Source organism: Siniperca chuatsi, linkage group LG9 (genome assembly GCF_020085105.1).
Source record: "Siniperca chuatsi isolate FFG_IHB_CAS linkage group LG9, ASM2008510v1, whole genome shotgun sequence".
NCBI classification, from domain to species: domain Eukaryota; kingdom Metazoa; phylum Chordata; class Actinopteri; order Centrarchiformes; family Sinipercidae; genus Siniperca; species Siniperca chuatsi.
The window spans coordinates 3929769-3950274 of record NC_058050.1 but is presented as its reverse complement, the minus strand read 5'-3'; the positions used below and the strand labels follow the sequence as shown (position 1 = coordinate 3950274).

The 20506-nt window shown below is 39.4% G+C and overlaps 1 pseudogene; it reads left to right on the top strand.

Annotated features, from left to right (window-relative positions):
* The first annotated feature begins 2119 nt into the window (after positions 1–2119).
* Positions 2120–17587, top strand: LOC122881276 (annotated as a pseudogene).
* The last annotated feature ends 2919 nt before the right edge of the window (positions 17588–20506 follow it).

Here is a 20506-nt window from a genome sequence, read left to right as displayed (position 1 = left end):
TTCTCTCATCGACTCCTTTTTACTGTACCTTGACTGTTGTCCTCTGCAGTGAATGCTGTACTCAGCTCATTTCAAGGCAGGGCATGTAGCCACAGACCCTGTTGTACCTTTCCTCTCATATAATACCTCAACAGCCATAATACAGGCCTCGCCCTGTGTATCGTATATAGCTGCATTGAAATATTGACTTTTATTGCTGTGTAATTTTCTGCAAATCTCAGGCCTGAGCTGCAGAGCAGGCTTCAATGTGCCTTTGATAATTTCAGTCCTTGTACATTTCCTTGCTCAAAGAGGGTCAGTCACATGAGTTAAGTTGCTGAGATGGAGAGGATAGCAGAAGCTTGAAATAGACAAAAAAGGACTGGAAGGATGCTGAAAATGTAAAATGAAAGAAAGAAGAAAGGAAAAGGAAAGAAAGGGGGAAGGAAAAATGAGAGAGGACGTTGCTAGTCATCATACCAGATATATGGAGATGTACTGTAACCTAAATTTGCTATTTTCATCAAGTTACATATTTGGAGTGATTTGTTAATTGGTTAAACCAGACAAAAGCAAACTGTACAGGTTATAGAACTCCTTTACATTTTGCTGATGACCTGTTGGCTTGTAATAATTTTAGAGCTGTAGATTGTAGCAGTAATGATGTTAAAGAGTCGGCTAGCCACCCCGTCTCCTCAGTCCTAATTCTTTCAAGCTTGCTTCCGGGTCCCACGGGACATTTTAATGTCATGATATGTTGAAAGCATATCAAGAATTAGGCTACATCATATGTCCTTTGTTAAAGTATTCTCTTATGATTTCAATCTCCTCCTCCATCCTTTCAGACTCAGTTTACGATTTGTGCAAGACACTGCTGAGAGTAGTAGGCTAGGCTAGGCTACACAAACAGGAAATTACATTGAACTGTCACCAGGGACTTGGGTTCTGTCCAGTCACAAACAAGAAGTGTTGTCCCTCTTTTTCTGTAATCTGAAATGTGTTTTGTGAAATGATGGTGTGTTTTGTGAAATGATGGTGTGTTTTCTGAAATGTCGTTGTGTTTTGACCCTCACTGCCACCGCAGAAAACAGCTTTCTGCTGCTGTTGAAAACGGAAAGAGTGAAGAGTAAATCAAGTTGTGGGATGTGAATCCAAAATATGGTTGAGTCCACAGCCCGACATCTAGCAGCTAAAGATATTTTTCTCAGGAGTTGGTGGAGACCAAACCGGAGCTAAAAGAAGTACATATAGGACATTCATTGGATTGACAACTCCAATGGGATGTTCATATTGCTCTGTGTCTGCTGGATGTGAAAGTAGACAACTGTTTGCTAAAAGGTTAGCAGTAACAACTGATGGTATATTGGGGCTGTGTGTCTGTCTGTTTTTTGTCAGTCTTTCTGCCCCCTGTTGGGCAAAAAAGGCTTAATGCAGTTTTAATAGCCGCCGCAGTATGTATAACATTACCTGAAACCTGCTGCAGCTCATCTTTTCATCACAGCCAATCCAATATATTTTCAAATCCCATTACCCCATAAAAGACATCATGAACTTTACATACAGACAGGTTTCATTTCAGCTGCTTTTCCGCCCCGTCGCTTCATACCGAATCCATGCCCGTGATATCTCACAACGGCCCTGCGCGGCTCATAACATGCCACTTCCTGCAGAGTCATAATTCAATAAGGCTGACACGGCAGACACGCCACAGCCGGCCGGTCACTCAATCTCATCCCTACCTATTCTCCTCATTGGCAGATAAGAGACAGTGATTGCACTCTGTCACTTTTATTCCCTCGCTCTGTAGAAGAGAGATGGGGGGGCGAAATGTAGCCGCTCGTCGCTTGATCAAATCAGCCCTCCCGCAATATCCCCCCACTGCCGATTCCCCCCATGACTCCTGTGTGCCTGCTGGCATTTGAAATGTGAATCTCTCGTGCAGCAGTGGAGAAAAGTGAGAAGGCTCCAGATGTCAAAATGCTGGCATTTCGTAGATGGCGACATCTTTCTTTTCACAGTCTCCCCTCAGAGCTTTTGCTGAGAGCAGAAGAATATTCAACCATCAGAAGCCATTTTTACATTCTCTTTCAAGGTATTCAACTGATTCTCTGTCATTTTTGACTGCAAGAGCAGTTGTTGATGCACACACATCAGCTTCTGCAGGAGGTTGAACTTTCGACCCCCCAGTTTCAGAGGAATAAGGTCAGTCTCGGCATGCCATCCCACACACTGACAATATCTTGAGCCAAGCCCTGGTCATCTAATAAGTTGGTGTGTTGTGTGTTTGTGTGTGCACAGCTGGGAGTTTGTGGATGTGGTAAACAGTTACCTGAGGGGGGTGACAGAGGGTTTATAATGCGGTGGGTAAGGAAAATATCCTGAGTTATGAGTTGTGTGTGTCTGCCTATGTATTCTTGTATTTCTACATTTGTGAGGACCACTTTAAGTGTAGAGAGTGAGAACATTTTTCATAGTCCTCACTTCTGGAAAGGGTTGTTTTATGGTTAAAGCATAATTATGATTTATTACAGATTGAATTTTGTTTTCATAGTTTTTCCATCATTCCTATCAGTAATAATTATATTGCACTCGCCAAGTTAATTACTGAGATCTGGAAACACGGCAACATCACTAAAAAGAAGTCGAATGGGGCAAGAGACAGGAGCAGTCAGATGATCAGACAGGTTGCGAACAAACCAGCAGTTTAGAGAGTATCTAAACCACTTAATTTGGATGTAAAATTGAAACTATCAATTATAAGCCCTCATGGCACATAGTGGGTGCACATCTACAGCAAGTACACGATGTGAAAGTTGAACCAGGAAGTTGCTCTGTAAACTCTGATGGATGTTTACAAGGAACAGTTTTGGTAATTTGGTCATTTTACTGTTCGCCTTCATTTTCTCTTCCAAATATGTTTGGCTATCCTGGGAGTTTGTTTAACACGTGTCTGATCTGACTGCTTGTGTTTCTTGACCTGTTTAACTTGTTTTAGTGCATATGCTGCATTCCTTCGGAGCATCAGTTGTGTGAGTCTTTGTGCGTGACATTATGGTATGCTATGTGTCAACAGGATTCAGTTAAGCACATCAACGTTAGGGGCACTATATCAGGACGAGAAGGAATGTCAGCAATAGACTATGAAAAAACAACAACGGCAGAAAGGGAAAGAAATTCATGATGCTGCTGCTGCTGCTTTTCCTTCCATGACCTCACCATGTTGTCATTTTTAGTTATATTTACGTTGTGCAAAATCACAAGTGTTAAGGAATTAGGATTCCAGTGTCGGCCATGGGACCTGCTGTCTAGTGGATATACTTTGATTCTACAATACAAGTATGCAGGTCTAAAGTGCATGGTGCAAGTGCATTTAGGGCGTGTCCAACTGCACTTTTTCTAGTTAAACAGCGCATAATCTGGGGGCAAAGTAAGGCGCAAGGCGCAAAGGGGTATTTAGTCTCTTAATTAATCATATTAAACCAATCAGTCATCTCCCATTCCCTTTAAAAGCATGCACCTGCATCTGGTGTATTGCTATTTAAATGGTGGATGAATGGCGCATCAATTGATAAAAAAGTGTGATGCAGACTTACAGCAGCAGTAGCAGAGAGAGAGAGAGCGCTCATGTGGACGAGCAAGAGAAAGGCAGCATGTGAATAGCAGAAGTGTGGAAATAATGTAAAAACTTTCTTTGATCATGAAGCCTAATGTTACTCAACAATTCTGTGGTTGATGAGTGTAGTGTATGAACTACACTGCAAACTGGAGTCTCTGTTACAGTAACAGTAACAAACAGACAGAAAGATCTGCATTATATATGCTGTCGGTCGTAAACTAGTAATGACACTTCTGCTGCGCTGTGCGCCACTTTGCGTCGGGTGTAAGATAGGGCCCTTGGACGTTTGCTTCACCAAGCTATTTTCTTATTATTCATTTCTATCATTATTGTACTAATTAAGTGTTAAAAACACAATGTCCCTGTGGCTGCAGATTTGAGGTGCTGTGTGTTGAGTTTGTACCAGTCTGCACCATCCAGACAACAATACGATTTCCTGAAGAAGCTCTTTATATTTGTTCAGCTGTTGTCATCATGTGTCGCTGTGATTGGCACAGGAGTTTCAGAGCGATGAGAGCAGTGATGTTTCTGGCTGAGAGAATATTTATCAATCACCACACCCTCTTATCAACTTCAGCCAGCCAGTTTGCACTTTGCACTGCTGCACCTATGAGCCAAAATAGCAGGTGGAGATGCCCACACAGTGTGTGCGCACAGGACCTACCGCATTGCACTTGTCATTGCGCTTGCGTGATTAAAAAAGGTCACTATTTAGTTTATTATTGTGGCAGTAAATTGAGATTTCTGAAAATTACAAATCACCATCATTTTGCAGCATCACAGACGTGTATTGTCGCATAAAAGGGAATTTAAACTTTTATCACACAAAAAACATTGCACTGTGTGATTTTAAGCAGAGAGTATATGTACAGTTATTGACACTACTATCCTTTTTTCCCTTGTTTTGTTCACCACACCAGTAAAAATTCCATTCACTTCCATGGTATTGGGGAGGCAGCCGGAGTTTGAGAGGCATGGTCAGACAACATTAGGAGTAAGTTATATATATATATATTTTTTTTTTGCAATTTGAGTGAACTGACCCTTAAAGCTAACGTTAGTGGCTAGGGAATGCATTATGTCAAGGAGGGTCAAGTATAGAAATCTGTGTGTGTGATTAGCAGATACAGGGAGCATGGTGGACAGAGGACATTACAACACTGCAGGACAGGTCACTCCTGGAGGAAAAGACATCCTGATGAGCTGCGTGTGTGTGTGTGTGTGTGTGTGTGTGTTTGACTGTGCAAATGTACTCTGTATGTGTGGACAGAGAAGACACATCACTGCCCTGAAATTCTCCAAAGACAACCTGAGAACAAGATAAGGACCTGCTGGTCTTGGCCAGAATATTACGGCTGCCTATCTCACACTGGGGTTTTTCTTGGCAGCAGAGGAAAGTCAAACCTCTCTGAACAGATAGCGACACTTTGCCTGGTGAGGGACCTCAGTGTGATTTTTGTATAATTCAGAGAAGGAGTAGCATGTCATGCAGAGGGACTGAAATCTCAGAAACCTCATTTAAGCTAAAATGTTGAGAATGATTTCCCCACATGGCCACATAACGGGACTTATCTTCAAACAAAACAGACACAGTGATGACCAGCTTAATGTTGTCAAACCACAGAGCTCCAGATCAGCTTTCCCGTCACGTAGAATATGTGAAACAAGGAAGTGGCACATGATGCATTTGATTATGGGATTCTGATTGACCTTTACCACTTGTGTGTGGAGAAATGAGAATCTGTCTCCTGCTGTCGCTCTTTCGAATTCTGGTGCTCTTTTTTTCTCCTTCTGTGGAGCGAGCAACTGTAGCCAGACCGCCAATGTTCAACACATTACTCATATCCATATTCATAAAGTCGGGCACGTCAGCCACCTGTTCGCCATTGATCAGCATTTATTGTGGAGAGGCTCACAGATGTACAGAGATTTGGTGTTTAAGCAGCTCTGCCATGCCCCAGAGGAGCCCAGAGAGGAAGAAGTCTTGCCACAGTGTTCACACGTCTAAAGGTGACATTCCAGGAGTTACAATAGTTTATGTAGTAGTTTTATAATTTTCTTTTTTTGTACCTACTTTCCTTCAGAGTGATTTGCTCTCCACCCCCCAGAGAACAAGTGGGAACTTGTTGTATACAGCTTTATAAATACACAAGCTGCAGAGAGCAACAATGATGATGATAATGGAGTGACAGCTTATTGATCTGAGAAAAACTGAGACTGACAACTATTACTCTAAACACTTCCTGTAGCTACATTACATTTTGGTCTATTGAGGCTCTTGCAGGAATAGAAGTTGGTCTTTGAGTCTCTTATATGATTTATTTCTTTCTTTATAAATGCTCAACATCACTTTTATAAAGGACTGACACTGTCAGAGATTCAGCTACACCACCGCAGATCCGGTCCAAATTCTGCACGAAATTTGAAAAAAAAAAAAAAAAGAATATAGATATGGCTTTCAAAAGCAATATTTCCAAATAACTCTCTTTCTCTTTTGTGCGTCGAACGTATGTGTGTGTCGGTGTGTGTGTGACCCTCCCCTCTCCTGCTGGCTCGCCAAGTTCCCCCAATCACCAACCTGCTTCAAACCATCCACAAGGTTCCCACACTGAAAGAAATGTCGGACTGCTGGACATATTGCTGCCTGAAATCATTACATTGCATTTGGAGTCTTCAAAACACGCAACAGTATCATAAAATATTCTGGTGGCACTTTGAACCTCACTACTCATTGAAAAAGGCAATGTGTGTGCTGACAGTAAAGTTACTGAGAGCAGCTGTCAACACAAGTCGAGCAACGTGAGCGTTAGCCTCTAATGCTACTTCCGATTGGCCCCTAACTCCTCCTGGTTAGGGAGGAAGGACATGTGCCCATATACGGATTATTGAAAATACCAAATTCAATGGAATAACACTGACCCAGGAACTGAAGTAAACAATATTTAATATTAGATTATGACCTCAACTGGCACTAGCAGCCGTGAACACAAAATTCAACAAATAAAGCCTTTACAATTTTTGAAGTTATACCATCTGCCTCTTTCTGTCCTTAACTGATATAACTGAAATGAAAAGAAGTACAGATGCCATTTCATCAGAGGTCAAGGTTCATCACTCTCAGACAATTTGATACACATGTAGATACGCAGTTCAAGATCTGATACAAAACAGTTCAGATATATGTCTAACATTATGAAAGCAGGTTCGATATGATTCGATTCTGCTATGATTAGGATTTGATCATTTTACTTTTTCAATGATAAAAGTATAACAAAAATAAATAAATAATTTCCTCAATTTGTGATTCATGTATTGAATCAGAAATGCCTGAGAAAATGATGTCTTCTGCCACACTAACAAGGGTAGTGATACACTGGATAACTTTATGGCTAGTCACTAAGGAGGATGAATTCTTCACTAAAATGCTGCTGACTGGGTGGAAGTAACAGTTTACCAGGAAGTTAAAGTGTCCGTTTCATGGGGGCCTTTAAAATCTGATGTTCACTGTTGATGTTTTAAGCTTCATACCCAGTTTTGGCAAATTAGCGACAATTTGACAATATTTTAGGCCCTTTTACTAAATTTAATTAAAAAATTTATGAAGTTTTGGACAGATATTAGCTCACTTTACCTTCAGTTGTCAGTCTTGCTGTGGCTGCGATTCATCTGTGTTCAGTAAGTCAAAGTCAGTCCCATTTAAGATAAGATAATCCTTTATTGATCCCCCAGAGGGGGTATTTCAAGCATTCAGGCATTTAGCACCAACAACAATGTGATATTATGGGCAATAAAGAAATGTCAAGCAGAGTGATCATAGATGAGAGTGATGTTCCAGTATGTCGAAAAAGGTTTAGATGATGATGTGATTCACTGAGTCTTGAAACCTTCCAAACCTTGTGAACAACTATCAAAACCAGGCTTTTAAAAAATAAAACGAAGGATGATTCTGCAACTGGATGGCCTATTTTCTGTCTTAAATGCATTCAGAAACCAATTTTGGTGAATAATTTAGGAGAAATCTAACAGAAATCTTTCCAGAACAGCCCCTGTGTTCTTCCAGTGTGAAAATTGGAAGCAAAAACCCAATTACTGCTGTTCAGTGGGAACTGTCTGGAGAGTTGTTGCATTGAAGTTGTTAGGTCAAGCTAACATGTTAATAAAATCATACCCACAATCATTTTAAGACATTGTTATTACTACAGTAAACAAATGGGACACCTGCCAAGAAGACTGGCTGAAAGAAAAACACCAGGGAAAGAAAGGAACGACAAACAACAACATCCTCTTTAAGCCAGTGTTTATGGGAAATGTGGTATTGTGGAAAAAAGAAAGTAACAACTTTTACCTGAAAGTTTTGTTGACTTTTACATTGCACTTTTGTTGAGCATGTATTCTTTGTGACTTAATATCATTTTTCTCGTGATCATTTTAATAATCTAGATATAGATATTGTACTCACACCTTTTCAGAAACATGTCTCCTTGCTGATTCTGCTTAAGGCATCTCTAGAAGATTGAGAATACCTCATGCTGAAGAAAAAAGTTCCATAACAATGATACAGTGCATGACTTTAATTGTGGTGAAGCCCAGAGAATATTCTACAACACTGTGACTGTCCTTAACTGAGGAGGATATGAAACAGCATTCCTCACTTACAGCATACTGATTTCAAAAATATTGTTATGAAGGTCATAAAAAATCACAGTGTGTTTTAACATTGTTCAATGAGCCACATAATGTAACTCATGATGGCCTTTATCTGTAATGTTACTATACTCATTTTCCTGTTTGTACAATAGTTGATACAGTTTCCAGTGGTGAAAACATACTCAGATACACTGTCTAGCTGCCAGAAATTCTCACCAAAGCACCAAATGTGGAATAATCCGCCACTGAATATAGTCCCCAATAAATGCACCATTTCCTCCTGCTCGAGTAATGAGTTTGCTAAAAACTACTTTTAGGAAATTCTTTTTAAAATTATTTAGAGTTTATAGAGGGACTAAAGCATTGTTGTCTCTTTAATAAGAAAACTATAGATTATTGTCAGCAAAATGTTCTTAAACATCAAAATGTAAAAGTACTGATGCAGAATAGCACCTTTTGAAGTGTTATTTTGGTAATATATATATATTCTATTCATAATATCTACATACTGGATTATTATTACTAAACAGCATTTTAATGTTGTAGCTGAACAAGATCTATTGTAAGTACTACAATTTCTAAAGTGATCATATATATGTAAAAATCTTAATCTGTAAAGTAACTAGTAACTATAGCTGTCAAATAAATAGTACTTTCCACCACTGATAATTTCCCAGGTAATATTAATACATACGTAAACATGTAGTTCTTGCACTGTTTAACCATGAATAGCTTCTTAAAACGATTTCTATTTTGTATCAATCAAAACGTTTTTTAGTTTTTAAGGGTGCTTTCACACATACCCTGGTTGGTTTGGTGCACTTGCTCTCTTCGTTCGGTTTGTTAAGGTTGGTGTGAAAGGTGTCAATTAAACAAACTGAGTTTTAATGGATTTTTCTCTACCACATCTCTGTTAATAGAGCTTTTATCACATACTTCTGTAACATTTTTCATATCTTAACAAATTGGTTTTGTTAAAGCATCATGCTCTATGATGCATTAACAATTATTGTTGCCTGCAATGGATCAGGTGCATAAATGCATTACAGTGGCCTCATGGATCATGTCATCCAATATCTGGACTGCAGTTGTCTAAATATCATCCAGCCTCATCCATTCACACAGAGATAGAGGTGCAGCTGAAAGACATTGTGAAAGCCACCGTTTTAACATATCAGATCCATTTTCACTGAACTTAACCTAATAATTCCAACAGCTCTAGTCTCAAACTCTGTGATGAGAGTCTAATAAGTAATCACAATAAAAGAGGAGACTGCTGAGAGAGAAAAAGTGAAAATAACCACTAGAGAGAAAAACACCCCTCGGAGCAGCAAATCCTTCTTTATGACTCAGCTTATTTGATTAATTTCCAACATAAACTGCTGAAAACTGGAAATCACTTTTGCTGAACAGTTGCTGAGAAGTTACATAACGGTTGATCAACATCAGCCGACTTCCACCTGCAAATTAAGTTATGCTGGTCTTCAGTGAAATCTCACTGACGAGCACTCTAAGTTTAACCTCCTGTCAGAAAGTGACCATTTTCAGGTCCCAGATGTGGAAGTGATCAGAGAGGATCTTACACAAACCCCTGCACCCCCAACTAGCCCTCTTCAAACACTACTGGCTTCAAAGAGGATGTGAGCACAGGAGAAGAGAAGAAGGCTCCTCCAGGAGGGATAAGGTACTCATATTTAATTCAGCAGTGCAGAAACTCACCCACGGGTGCATGCTTAACAAGAGTTTCATCTTTGTTTTTGTGTTAAACAAGAGGATTTTATGGATCTATATCGTCTCGTACCAACTCTGCAACTGCGGTATAGAGAGACGCTGAATATCACATAAAATCACATTACCTACTTTTGAAATGGTAAGTCATATACATTTCAAACAGGAGGAAAAACTGCCAAATTCTGAAAGGGTTGTTTGTCATGGTGGGTCTGTAGTGTTTTACTTTTTAATATCACATTCTCATTTGAAAATTTCACAAGGACCAAAAAGCCAAGGAGAAAATATTATATCACCAATGATGGTGGAACGGAAGTTTCGACAGCTCTCCCAGAGTTCTGCATTACTTTCTTTGTCATGTTTTTGTGGAGGACAGTCTGATTCAACACATTATTCCTATGTTTATACTGCGTGCTACTTATATTGTCATCAACAGTTGCGGGAGTGAGAGACTCCTATTGCAGTGATCTTGTGCAGGTTTGACACAAACAGCTGAATCATTTGGTATTGTCTAACATATTAAAAGCCTGGGTGGCACAGTGACTTAGTGTTTAGTGCTGTTTCCCCACAGCAAGAAACCTCTGGGTTTAAAACCCTGCTAACTCTGGACTTTCCAGCTTCTTCTCACAGTCTAAAAACAAGCTTAAGTAAACTGAAGACCCACAGAAAGGTGTGTGATGATGTGATATGGTATATGTAAGGGATAATCCACAAAGCGAACACACAAGGTTATTAGCCTCCAAGTATTGCGTTATTTTCCTATGACTGCTCAGATTGGAGTGACTTATTTTTCCTATACAATGGCTGAGAGCGTCCACGCAAGAAAAACCCCAGAATTATTCATTGCAGCTTGTGCCCCAAAACGACATTTGTTTACGTTCAAGGCCTCTAGCAGCCATAGTAATTATGACTCCTTTCCATCAGGAGCAAAGGAGGAAGTGTCAGGACGTTATTAAAGAGCAACAAAGTCTGTAGAGGGAGGAGGCTCGACAGTCAATGAGAGTTTCTTTTAACTATGACCATGGTGCCAGATCAGATAACGCATCTGTGTGTTGTTCTAAAGGGCAAACGTATTTCGTCGTTTCATTTGAAGGACTTGTCGCCATGGCTACTTGCTATCAATCAAAAGGTATTGTTTATTTATATTTTATGGCAATATACTCTTTAATTGTAAACTGAGTGTTGGCCCTATCTTTGTCAACCTTGGCACAAATGAATGTCAATATTGGACGATTCTGAAAAACCCAATTCTCGCTTTCTACAAAATCTCCATATAAAGATTTGTATATGAGGTTAAGGTTCGGAAATCAAGTTAAGTTAATTTAATTTATATCGCCCAATATTACAAATCCCAAATTTGCTTTAAGGGGTTTTACAATCTGTACAGCATACGACAGCCTCTGTCTTTAGACCCTCGATTCGGTGTGCAGAATAGACCAACATAAGATTTTGTCAGCTGTTGTTTCCAAGGTCAGGAATAAACTGACTAAAACTTTTAAACCAACATGGACAAGACGTCCAGAATAATGTTAAATTTGAACATCTACATTTCACTGACAACTGAGCAAACTTTATCTGCAGATGAAGCCGTGTGAAATGGTTGAAAGCTCCAGAACAAGCAAATAATGGACCATGAGTACAAGATATGTGTTGAAATCTCTGCAGGAGTAAAAAGTATAGTGACTCTACAACTTAGTATATACCAAGTTTCATATTTTGACATATTTGTAATATGGAGCTGCCAGTGAAACCACAGAATCCTGTTACTCCCTTTTGCAAACAGAGCTGAAAAAAGAGTAAAATGCTGTAGCTGTCATGCTATTGAATTATTATGTTTTTACTCTGGAATAAGTGGTTGCCTTTGGTAACAAAACACATTAACTGCTACAACTCAGGGTCATATTTGGACCATTTGCGTGACGAATACTGTGATACTTTGATATTATAAATTTCACTGTCTCTTTCATAGAAAAACATCCATTTGGTAACAATCGTCACTGATTTACTGGAGCACTGAAACATTGAAATACATAAAAGGTCTTGTGTGTTTATGCTATATGGCTGTAGTAATCTTTCCCCTCCACACACAGTCTGCATTTTCACAAATAATGTGCTCACTCTGCAATGCTGTGTATGCTGCTAACCTGGAGCTTCTGCCAGACTGAAGGGTCTCTGTTTATGGAAAACAAAGTGCGGCCTGCCGTTTTTTTAAAAGCACCAAGCCTCTTATATTTATATGACAGTGGATTTGATGATACAGTTGGCATGATGAGTGCATAGAGCTATAGCAGAAACTTGTGACAGAAAGAAGGGAAGAATAAGAAACAAATACAGAGAGGTGAGAGTGTTGGGGGTGTAAACTGAATTTCATGAGCGAGAAAGCAGGAAAGAGACAATGTCAGGGGTCTGAGAGAACAGAGGGAGAATAAAGAGAAGAATCACACAGCAGAGGAGACACTAATAACTTTTTTTTTTTTCAATCACTGAGCTTAAAGTCTGGCAAAAAAAATGGTCTACTATATTTCCTGTTTTGGGACCATTTCTCATTTCTTTTCATGGTCAGGAGTTATTTTAAGAACAGTTGGTATTACTTTACAAAATGAAAACAAGACAGCATTAAAATTATTTACCTTTGTGTCTCAAATGACTGTGATAGCTCAGACTATTTGGTAATCAATGATATGTCTCCAAAATGGAAAGGATATGGGCTGTAAAATGTCCTGGGAGGACTCTCCCTTACTCTCTGTGTATTTATGATTTAAGCTTGTGGGCTCAATTTCATAATTTAAGTTTCTAAATTCCTCTAGACATTTTTACTGTCCCTGGATAGATAATAAAACTTTAAGAATATGACAGCATTATTCTTTAAATGATCGTGGATATAGCCTAATTTTGAAAAGCAAAGACCTGTTGTCAACTGGAAGATTCAAATACAAATTAGTGTTAGATGTACTGTAGATGCCTTTGAAACTGGAATGGAAGGGATTGATGGTGAATTTTGGAGTACATCAGCCAGAGCTAAAAGAAAGAGCATTAAAAGTACCCTATGGAGTTTTGATCACAAGATGCAGACAATGCAGAGCCGGGTCTCTGCATTGTTGGTATCTGTCAAGGTTTATAGTTATTTCCTGTTTTATTTTAAAATATTCTCCTTCCCTCATGTGTCTTGTAGTTTTGCTTCCTGTGTATTTAAGTCTGTGTGCTGCCTTTGTTCTGTGTCAGATTGTTTTTGTTGTCTGTGTCAAGTGTTCCAGCCTTTTCCCTGTGCTTTCTTGGATTTCCCTCTGCTGGATTTGTTGGACTTTGGTTTCCCTGCTTGCCCATTTTTGGATTTGTTTGCCTTTCTGGTTTGACCTGTGCCGCCTGACAATCCTGCAAGCCTTTGTACTGTTACCTTTCATTAAATCATTGATCTGCACCTGCCCTGCCTCTGTGTCTGCGATTGGGTCCAACTCCTTGTACTCCCTGTGTTACCTGCTTGACTAAACATGACAGTATCATGCATGTATCATATTGACTGTTGGTGGCAGTAATGTGCTGTAAAAAGTTAGCGACATGGCAATAAAGGAAGAGTAGATGTCCACAAGTTGATGCAAAGAAGGCACATTTAATTTAAAAGATTTTACAACTGTTTGCTAAGGTAGGAAATGCATTTGGGTATGTCATGAGAAATGCAAACAAGATCACATTTCACTTATATTTCACAATTACACTCCAGTTATCAATCCACATGGTAAAATGTACCAAAAGTTTGGTTAACATTCAAGCCCAGTATTCATGTTAAATTATTTTTGATCCATCATTAGGTCCTCCAGGAAGTATCAGGCTGTACCATCAAATCTACTGAGCCCTCTGACAGATGACATCATTCTCTAACCCTGACCTAATGTACCGTTACATCCTACCATGGCCAAAGCAAAGGGCAGACACACCTTCTGTCTACATTGTATTGGCTTTGGCTACATTGGCTGGCCCCACTGACATGATAGGCAGTGTAATCTTATGCCATGTCCCGCTCTGTAGTCCAGCTGCCATCCCTGCTTATCTAGTTCCACTAGTCTAGCATGTTTCCAGAACAGGCGGCATATCAGAATCTCTGAACATCTCCTACAGTTTGTTTAATTTGTTTTACTGGTGACCTTGTAAATACATACTTAAGTGCATTGCATTGTGGGACAGTAGTGTTTATCAGCAGCACACTCAAAAATCTAGTTTTTTTCATGCTTCATGTTGATGTGTTTGAATATGCTTGATTTCGTCACTTTTCTAGTGTGACTGCACCAAATATACAAAACCAGCTGAGAATCAGTGTATGTGGTTTGGATTTGGGACACAGCCCAAGTCCCACAGCTTAGTGCATATAAATGCTTGCCATATTTAAACCAGTGTTTAAATAATGCGGTGAGTATAGAAACTAAATTCTAACCAACTGGCAGCAAAGAAATTAGAATTTGTGCACACAACAGACCTCTCACAGCGCAAGTCAGTCTGACTAATTTGAGTATTTGACCAATTCGACACAAATGTGAACAGTGAAAAGAACATGGTTTCCCTCTGCTGAGACAGTTACAACAGACAATGTGCTATTGTACCTGTAATATCAGCTCAATCTGATACAATAAGGAAATTAACCACCAGGAATTTCCCCACCTTCACTGCACCATTTCTTCCTGTTATATTGCTGCAATACACTTTTGCTGCAATGTCCTAGTTGGAAAACACATGGACCCACATAAAATCTTTCATCTGCTGCCACTGGTAACTGATGGGAGTTTTTGTTTCAACAGAGAAAGTTAAGGCCAGAAATCTCAGCAGCTTGGCCCAGTGATCGTTGAGTCACTGGAATTAATCAAAAAGTCATCAAGCCTGTACAGATATATGATCATTCTTTGTTATGAGGGCAGTAAAAATCGTACTAACTGCTCATTTAAATATGAAAAACAAAAGAGACAAACAAGCCAGAAGGCATACAATCAGTTGTACCATAACAGTACAGAAGTAAATGCCACAGATAAGTTATGTGGGAGGGAAAATGCAAAGCAACATGTGGGTCCAAGGCCGGTGTGTAGAGGTAGCCTAAGGTTTTTGTAATGATTTAAACGAACTGAGAGACTCTGGGGAAAGAACAAAGCCAAAGGCCAGAATAGAATATTTTGACATTTCCACACATATTGCCAGTTTGAATGCAAAGTGGTTATATTCACTGGAATATTTTAATAAATCTTGTGGGCTTAAAGCTAGAGATTACTGTAGTAGCGGTGTAATTCTGAAAACCACGACCTGAACTAAGCCAGCCTGATCCGGTGTCAGAGACATGAGGACAATGAACACTCAGCAGCACAGACAGAAAAGATGGCCTTTATTCAATGTATAGTTCATCAAACAACACTTAAGATGGGCTTATTAGTGGTGTGCAATTTGCACATGAGAGGAGCACAGTAATTGAGCTATAGCTTAAAGCTAAAAATTAAAATAGAAGGGGAATGCAAATGGACCTACAGCTGTTCCATCCAGGCATAAAAAGCCTGTATGTTGGGGCTGTCATTGAATATGATTGCTAAGCATTAATTTGAAGAAAAGTCAACAAAAACGGAAACCTACTGTGCTGAATAGACCCATGAACAAGTTCCTTTACATGTATTGTAAACTCCAGCTTTGTATTTTGAACCAGTGATTCCCAGCCTGGGGGTCAGGGCCCCTTCAGAGGGGCGCACAATAATTAATGGGATAGGAAAGAAGGAAAAACATGAACAAGAACTGCTACAAATGTATCTTAATTTTTCCTGACTTCTCTTCATTCTTTGCCTTTTTCTTGTAAATTACTAGATAGAGGTTCTTAAGAGGTAAAACTAACAATGACTTAAAAGCAACAAACTGAGAAGTTTAGCAGTGAAAATCACTATGAGCAGTTGCAAGTAAACACTTCTTCATTTTACAGCTCAAAGCAAGTATATCTGCTTTTTGGCAATGTGTTCATGTAGACAAGCCGTTGCGATGCAAGTAGCATTTTTCCCACACTTGCCTGAGTACTTTGATTAAAAAATATATCCACTAGGCAGAAGATCAGGGCCAAATCATCCGCGGCCCACAAATTCCTTGAGAATTTCTGATTTTGCACAACATAATCATAAATACTCAACTAATTCTGTCTACTCAACTAGTTCTGTCTTTTCCCTGGTCTGAAACCCAGGTGGCAGCATGACTCTGTGTGTCTGGCTGACAACTGTAAGTGGATGTCTGCACACTACCTGATGCTCAACATCGACAAGACTGAGCTGCTCTTTCTTCCAGGGAAGGCATCTCCCATCCATGACCTCTCCATCACCATTGAGAACTCTGTGGTGTCCCCGTCTCGGACTGCAAGGAACCTGGGTGTGTCACTCGATGGCCAACTGTCCATTGCTGTGACATTGCTGTGATAACCCGCTCCTGCAGATTAATTCTCCACAACATCAGGAGGATACGTCTGTTCCTCGCCCAGGACTTGGCACAGGTTCTGGTCCAGGCTCTTGTCATCTCGCGCCTATACTACTGCAACTCGCTCCTGGCTGGTCTGCCTGCATATGCCATCCGACCCCTGCAGCTCATCCAGAATTAACCAGTCTTAAACCTATCCAAGCTCTCACAGCCTGCACTGGTTACCAGTGGCTGCTCGAATCTGATTCAAGACACTACTTGCGTACCGTGCTGCAAATGGCTCAGGCCCATCTTACCCGACCCCAGCCTGTCCACTACGCTCTGCTACTGCCGGCTCGCTTACGACTCCCTCAGTACGAGGGGGCCCAGCTACCGCTCAACAAAATCATGACTGTTAGCTGTCTGTCCTGGCTCCACAATGGTGGAATGAGCTAGCCATTGACATCAGGACAGCAGAAACTGTACACATCTTCCAACGCAGACTGAAAAATCTGGTCAGACTGCACCTTGCCCCATAAATAAAAAAAATAATTAAAAAACCTTGTTTCTAAATGTAGCACTTGAAGCAGCATTTGTGATGATTGAGTTGATGTACTTCCATGATTCTTAGAATTCTTGGGTTGTATCCACATTGTTGAAATGGACTTATTGTAAGCCACTTTGGATAAAAGCTAAATAAATGTAATATAATGTAATTAATAACCATGGTGACACCAGATGGGTTTACTGTATTAATGTATTGTACTATGTTAATGTTGAGAAAAGCAGCAGTGTCAACAAGCTCTATTTCTTTTCAAAACTGTCAACCATTGTCTGCTGCTGACCTTACTTCACTTACTGATATACTGCCCCCACTGTTCATGTGCTTAATTGCATCTTGTGAATGTGTTCATTTCTCATATACTCACAAACTCACAAACAGCGCGCCGAAGGAACGTAGGATACTTGTGATAGCCATCATGCACACGCGAATGTGTAGTTTAAATAAAAGTATATCAATACTTTAAGGAGTACCTTGATATCCTCACATGACGATATCAAGGTACTCCTTAAAGTATTGATTATTCAAAGTCACAAAATGTTCATCATGGATCAGTTCAATTTTGTTTTTGGTTAAAACAAAATACTATAAAGTTCAAATATATGTTGTTAAGTTAAGGACCTCATACTATGAGATATTTTGGCAAAAGTGAACCTGTTTTAATACATTTTGAGATTAGAACTGCGAACTGCGACATGTTGATTTTGTCATGATGCATAATATATGGAGATGTGACAATCAATGACATCAGCTGTAGTATAGAGAAAGTACATTTCTATATAGAATTTCTTTTTCTCCACAGACACATAATGAGCTGAGATGTATCTTTTGATCCACCAAAAGTAGGTACAAAATAATTTCGATTAGTTTAAGATACAAACAAGATGCAGTTATAAACTAAGTAAATTTAGCACATTGATTAGGGTGCCTAGGTTATGTGGGGGGAAAATTCACTTGCTCACTACTGGACAGGTTGAGTTCCAGGCGGCGGTGCCTATGGTACATTCTCCTCCACTGTCTTTTTGTCTGACAGTGTATGGCTGCATATAGCATGCTATTGTTCTAAGAAAGTCTAAACTCAGTCAGTCATTATGACCACATCTTTATGTATGCAAGACACTGCAGGGGTGGGGATGTGCTGGTAAGATGTTCTCTAGTTAGTATCTAGTTAAAAGTCGTACCCCGCCCTGCACTAAAGTGATGACTGGCCTCCAGTGAAACCTCACAGCAGTTTGGGGCCGTTTTTAAACAGGTGCTTCTTGACTGAAGCAGTTTCATCACATACATAAAATTGTACTTGGTTGAGGAAGGTTGGGGAAAATCATTTTTTTCCAGATAAAGTATTTTAATCAGCTAACTCACATGCAACAGTTATATTAAAATATGGGTACAAGTGTGTATGAAGAATGTGTCCTGGCTCTGACATTGTCCCTCCCCGAAGGCTGCGCAAAGGGAGATTGGTGAGTGACGATAACTAAATTTCCCTCCACTCAAAAGAAACTAGATTTACAGGCTGCGGGTGGGTGATAGGTGGAGTTTGGGCAGCAACAGTGATGATACAATGATGCTTGCATGACAGCTTAAATAGGCCGCCATATTGCAAAAGGTGTGTTGGATATGTATAAGGCCCATCAAATTAGTTTTTCACAGATTTTCACAATCATTTTTAAAAAGACGCAGATTGATTTAAACAGATTTTCACCCAAATTAAATGTCCCCATGCATCCAAAAGTTGTTGTCTTTTTTATTCCTGCTTCTGGTAATAAATAGTAATAAAATAAATGAGGAGAAAATACAAATGAGCTGTTAATATTAATTGAGTTGAGTAAGTCATGTGTGACTGTAGCAGCACAACACAACTTTTATATTGTAAATGTTTTACTTATGTTTTATTTATTTTGCTTTTTTGCAGTTTTGTCTAAAAGATCCTGCAGGTTTATACAAGGAAATATCGAAATACATGAATGAAAACAGATTTAAACCCAATTTGTCCAGTTTGTTGCTGTTGATTCATCCTGGCAGCCAGCAGCAGTCGATGCCACACTTCTAAATATTTCTAAATATAAAGTTATTTTTTGTTCAATATCAATAGTGTACTAAAGTTTCTATCTGACTCTGTCTTTATCACATTTTAGGTTTGTGATGGACTGATAAGCTGGCTGCAGCAAATTTTTGCAGTAGATTTAGAAAAGTGCTTTAAAATCTCCCCTAAACTCCTCTTGTCTTGTAACTTTTCAGCTTTTGGAGCACGTTCACTGCTAAAACACTTTTGAGAGAAACCTCTGATTGTTCAGTAGATTGTTAAACTCAATGAACACAAAAGATAATGATTCCCTCTGAGCACCCTCCACCTAAAAATGAATGCATTTACAGGATTGTTAGACTTTTAGGATGAACTTATCCATCAATGTTGTTTCTCAGTCGCTCTTTTCCTCTCAATCTCTCTCACTCATCTCTCACTACTGCTCGAACCATTTGTGGCATAAAAACTGTATTAATCATAAATCCTGTACAAGGCAAGTTTCTTGTACTGTGTGTTTTATAAATGAAAGACATTTTCATTTTCAAATTACAATTTCTTGGCCCCTCTGATGATTTTACAGTAATAGTACGTTACAATTCTTACAGGAAATGTGATTTATTATGTGAAAAGATTAAATGAACACCTCTCCCTTTGTGGTTCATTCTCCCTCTCTAGCTCTGCCAGCCTCATGTGGCCCCTAATTGTGTGTCTTCACGTCTGTAGAGTTGATGGGTGGCAACAGGTGGACTCAAGTTGTGAAAGTTTGTTCTCTGATGTGAACAGACACAACCACAGGCATCACAATTGGCCCTAGTCATCTCTCAGTGCTGGTCCATTATTATATCTGTCTGTGATACTGTATTGCATGATATTCAAGACTGAAGATGAAATGTGCAGCTGTTAAATGTTTAAGTGTGTGCTGCTGTACACTAATTTAAAACACACAAGAAGATGAACATTAGGCTTCAATCTAGTCTTTTCAGGTTCTTTTCTTTGGTGTCAACCATCATGGAAAAGTGTACTTAGGGGCATTTTTATTAGCCACGCTAGCAGCATGGTCAGTCCAACACTTTGATCTAGATTGAAATATCTATTAGACTATTAGATACACTGCCATCAAATTTGGTACAGATATTCATGTAACCCACAGGATAAATTGTAATACCTTTGGTGAGCTCCTGACATTTCATCTAGCACCATCATCAGGTCAAAATTTTAATTTGCTCAAGATTTAGTTTTATTATCAACGCCTGCAAAACTAATGGCATTCTCATAAGCCTCAGCTGTATGTAATGTTTAGTTCTAGCAAATGTTAGAATGCTAACCCCCTAAACTTTGATAGTGAACATGGTAGCATTTATTAAAGGCAGGATTTCTGTGTCAGGGTGTTTCGGAGGCTACATATGAAGACTCTATAGCTGTGCCAGGGCTGACATGCACCTCCTGAAAACTATAACTACACATTGGGTCTACAAGACAAAAGAGAGACCACAAGGACTGTGATTGGTCAGCTTGGGCTACTTTGTGTTGTCTCCAACATGTTTCTGATACCGGC